This window comes from Lolium rigidum, chromosome 5 (genome assembly GCF_022539505.1).
Source record: "Lolium rigidum isolate FL_2022 chromosome 5, APGP_CSIRO_Lrig_0.1, whole genome shotgun sequence".
NCBI classification, from domain to species: domain Eukaryota; kingdom Viridiplantae; phylum Streptophyta; class Magnoliopsida; order Poales; family Poaceae; genus Lolium; species Lolium rigidum.
Window position 1 is genome coordinate 12,895,164 of NC_061512.1, and position 5,277 is coordinate 12,900,440.

The window sequence follows — 5,277 nt, forward strand, 5'->3', positions numbered from 1 at the left end:
AAAAGTAACAACATTTATGGCACTAATTAGTTTCACTAAATTCAACTTCAAATGTAGTTTCGTATACTAATTTGATGTCATATATATTGCTATTTTTTTTCAAAATATGTTGATCAAATTTGATAAAGTTTGACTTGAGCAAAACCTAAACGGACACTATTCACGGATAGAGGGATTATATTACAATGGGTTGAAGAGGGAAAGCAGATTTACAATAAACATTTCCAAATCTTGGAGTTAGGAAATAGCCAAATAATTTTCATATCAGAGTAAATAAGAGTTGTCGAATGTTTTAGCGATTTTGACTATCCACCTCTCCCAAAAAGTAAGGGGCTGTCACGCCCCGAGATTTCCCGTGCGACACTCTCTCGCGCCTCCATCTCCTGCTCTGCTTCGCTGGACGACCCCCCCCCCCCCCTCACGCCGCGCGTGTGGGTTCTTCGTCATCAACACTAGCTATTGGTGCGCTCAGTGAGAGGGGTTTGGAGCACGTGAGGCCTTCGGTTCCATCCTGGGGTGTGTCTGGGCGTCGCCTAGTAGCCTGGCCATGCCATGGTCGTATGCGGGGGCGATCCTGTAATGGGTCACAGTCATGCATGAGAATGACTCTCACATATGCGATGCATATATGCGTGAATCCGGTTTTGCATCATGCTGCGCATTATGGTCGTCAAACATCCCAACTAGACTTATCCTTCCTTGTTGGGGTAGCTCGGTCGTTCTATGTTTCATGGTAAGTCTTCTTTGTTTTTCCATGTGTTGTTCTCTTTATTCGTGCTTTCTTAATTAGCCATCGTGTAAGCATGTATTTGACACCTACTATCTTTCTCTCTCTTTTTCACTGTAGGGTTCGCATAAACCGCTTAGACGACTTCTCGTATGGTTGCCTTCTTTGCATGCGCAAGGCATGGCTGGAAGCCTTTTTGGTGGGTACACTTCCGATATCTCTACGCCTTTGTCGTCGTAACCATGGTCACCTAACACCTCTTGAACACCCGTGGCAAGTACTCATCGTTTTCCCATGCGGTGTTCCCTTCACTTGTATTTTGTGGGCATCACTTAATTTCTTTTTTGTTTCATCTCTAGATTAAGCTCGCAACTCGGTAACGCTGCGGCTTCTATTGTGCTTTTCCCTAAGTTATCCCGCCCGCGGTAAGTCCATTTCTCATACCTATGTCTATTGTTTTTCCTATATACCTTCCCGTTCATCACTAACTTTTCCTCTATTTTCATTTACGGGGTTAGCTGCTGGATTCTGACCATAAGACTGTTCGGCCTCTCTCACCGCTCGTTCTTCTTTCTCCTGTTGTGGCATCAAAATCATATACGATGACTTGTGCTTCCATATACCCCAAAATCTCAAAACAATGTAAACCCTCGAAGAGGTACCATGATATCGTTTAATCTCAGCCATCCTACCCATAATCTCAAACATATACCATTTAATCTTAGTGTGCTTGTGTTTCATTTAGAAAAACGTTTCAGCCTTGGGGGTCTATGGAAGCACGAGCCTTATACGGTTTTGGCATTTTTTTTTTGTATTGCGGTTGGTTAGGACTACTAGGAAAACTTGGAACAATCGAGGGGCATATTAATTTCAACTGACCTCTACATATATAGATATTTACTTTTCTTCGTATTTTCATGTTTAGTTGGAATGTTATATTCTTTGTATAATGGTATAATGCGACGCACTACACACTTTCGTGCCCCCCAACCACCATCACCACCATATTTCCGCGAGGAATATATATCTGAACATTCTTAGTGTACAAGAGGAGCTAGGTTATTTTAACTTATCATGTCAATGGGAAATGTGAGGTACTATGTGACTCTACAATTAGGTCTTAAGCATGTGCACCTGCATTTCTAACTCGTGGGTCCAAAGCCAACATCAATCATATTTCTCCTTGCCGAGTCCTTCTGTGTTTTCATCAAATTTTATTTTGCACAAAATATGTTTTATGATCATAATTTGAATCTTGATGTATTTCATGCCATGTATTTCCATCACAATCGCGTGGGTAATCATCTTGTAGAGATAGAGAGTGAGTATTCTAATGTTTACAATAATCAAGAAATAATATCATTCCATGGAAAGTCCCATCGTGCAGCCCTGCACGGATCTAGAATTACATACTACTAGAAGGACCTAGCGCGCTTTGCTGCGCCGAATTTTTGTTGGTGGCATTATTTCTTTCTCTTGAATGACGCTAGGAGTTGGCTCACTCGTCGCCTCGCCATTTCAGAAAGACATGCAACAGTTTGATTTGAAAGTAATATGATCGCAAAAACATGAACCATATCCGCAATGGGAAGACTTTGAGCTGAATAGATCTACATAGTAACTTCAACATCGATTTTGCTTGACAATATTTAAAACACACGATGAATCTAGATTCGAAAGCATATAGACCATTAAAATGCAGGGTAAATGGGTATATCGACCAATCAAAATGTAGGGAAATAGGATGTAAGGAATACATCCAGGGGAACTCATAGCTAGGTTACAATAAGCAATTTTAGATAGGAACACAAATTAGGTTTAAAACTAAAATCATCTCAAGGGTATGAACCTCATCCTGCAACATGAAAACATTGAGTTGAATCAAAATCCTGATTAGACCTTGCAATAGGGGAGTATAGTGGTCCATCACCTACAGCAGAGAGGTGGCCAAAATGATACAGCTAAGAGCTGCAAAGAAAGAATCCAAAAAATGAAGAATGTAAAAATGCTACAAAACTCAGAACTGAGAAATACACAGGGCCATTCATATAAAGAAATCTAAACAACCAATAATATTGTATTCATAATGTCCTTAATTTCTCTAGGATGCAAAAATATTATATACTCTAGAGCATGGCAATGGAAAAACATAACTAAGATGGATGTTCTTATTCACATGTGCGTTAAAATTGGAACTTGATATACTCTGTTCTATTATCTATAACTGTGTTGACCAGGTTCTAAAAAATGGCATGCAAATTGAATATTTCAATATAAAATAGCACTATAGTGCATTACATATATTGTGAGACAGACCATGACTTCTTGGAGCATTACACACCCAAAATATGAATAAAATAATAATGCATAAATATGTCATGGGTATGCCAACCATGGAGATCACCTCCAATGGCTTTATTGTATACATAGGTTAACCATGACATGCTTTAGCTTGATAAGTTGCAATGTATATGTATTTTTTTGGCCAGACAAAAGAATAATTTGAAATTAGAGAATACCAAAAAAAATTACCAAATACAGAAGTTTCAGGACAAAGCTTTGTGAAGAAGTAAAGCATGCCTAAACTATGCTCTCATTGTAAGAAATACCAAGAGGAAGAATTCAAGTCTATGATAAAAATGAAAAAGGAAAAATAATAAATTTCATATTTCGGTAGGCAGTATGACTATTATATGTGCTGCATAAATCTATGAACCAACCATATATGTATCCCATGTTGAAACAAATGTCGTACAACAGTGAGGTGATAGAAACGGCCTACAAAAGAATCTATCGACGTAAAAATCCACCATATATTGATTGGTACAAACAATTAACAATAGATTATTACCAGAAGTACATTTTCATAAAGTAATTAATCAGAAGTGGCTAAACAAAAATGAAAAGGAACATTTATCACCTAAGAGCAAAGCCTAACCATAAGTTAAGCAAATCTCGATTGCTGGACTGACTCTGGTTGGCGCAGTATGCTGGCCTAGTTAACCATTTGGTATACCTTTGGTGCAGAGATGATTTGGAGTGTCATGCAAGGCACAGTGAACAGGGGCTGCTCTTTCCGTTTGTCGGATTAGCAGCCTGGTGAAACCACCATGTGTGATGTGACAGCGGTGGACCATGATCTTCCTTGTACACCTCCCGGTGGCGTCACCTGAAGAATGGCCACCGCCTGCCCTAGGGGGATGGAAATTTATCGTTAATTATTTGTATTGAACAACAATAAAACTGCAGTCTAAGAGATATCCATCACCAAAATTCGTAATCCAAATCAGTAGATAAATGGAAAAAAATGGTTACACCTGATTAAGTAAGCACATGTCAGAACAAAATGCGTCGAACAGCTTCCTGTTATAACATTTGTATTCGTAAAATCATAAGACAAACTCTAAACCAATATAATTTCCAGTTCTATAGAATTTGATCCTTGATTTATCAAATTTGGGAGGGGAGGCCCCTACATTTTCATTTCATTAAAACAGACCTCCGAGGAATCGTAGGGGAATACATGAGTGCTTACACATATATTACGGGAGCCCTTTTACGGTGGTTGGCAGGTACTACCCGGTACTTATGAGTACTACTGCATGGAATTATTTCAGCCGTTGATCTCACAAAATTCTTAATTTGCATAAATAGGGGTATTATTGTAACATCTTCTCCGCCCACAACATGTCCGCTCAAGAGCACGATCTGGTCACGCGGAAGTGGGCGTTGCGCGGTTGGGATCTCGGCACGCCAAGGTAGGTCCATCGCCGTTCGCCGGTGCTCGCCGGGGATTCGCCTCGCCGCTGCTTTTGGGGGAGTGAGTGGAAGAGCATTTGTTCCCTAGCTATGCCTCAATCATCCGCCACCGCCACCGCCTCCGGCCCCTGCCCCGCCGCCGCCCACCTCCTCCTTCCGGTGAGAGGCCGATTTGCCGATTCCAGGTGATCAGCTCGAATTTCTCTGCTGGGTTGCAATTCGCAAACTGGGACAGACAGGTTGGTTGTGTATTGCCCAGTTCTAAAGAACCTGGATATGCCGTACAACATTTTCTCTTTGGTCAAAGCCAAATCATGCAGCAGTAAGCCAGTAATAGTACTATGATCTTATAAAATTTCAGCCGATAAATGTGCAGTTGTGCACAGATCCATTGCTAAGTTCATAATCAAATCAGTGTACTAGGTTAGTACTGGCGTGCTAATGCACTACTGCTATAAACCCCAGCATCATCACTTAGAACTTTCGGTGATAGAACAGTTATATCATCAACAAGGAGGAACAATATACTTGCTTTGATTTACAGTACAGCTACTGCACTTTGACTGATCAAGCACCATGAACCCTGGAAGTTTTCTCATGGGTAACTGAACTGACTGAAATCTATGCATGTTGCCAAGTAATTGTACATTGTAGTCATGGTGGCATGGGGCATTGTGACCTTTACATTCACCAAATCACAGATAAGCATGTGTTAAAGAGAGAAATGGTGTTTTGTTCTATTTCACAGAAAACAGTTTTTTTGTGAAGCTTAGCTCGTTTTGCGTAGTTTG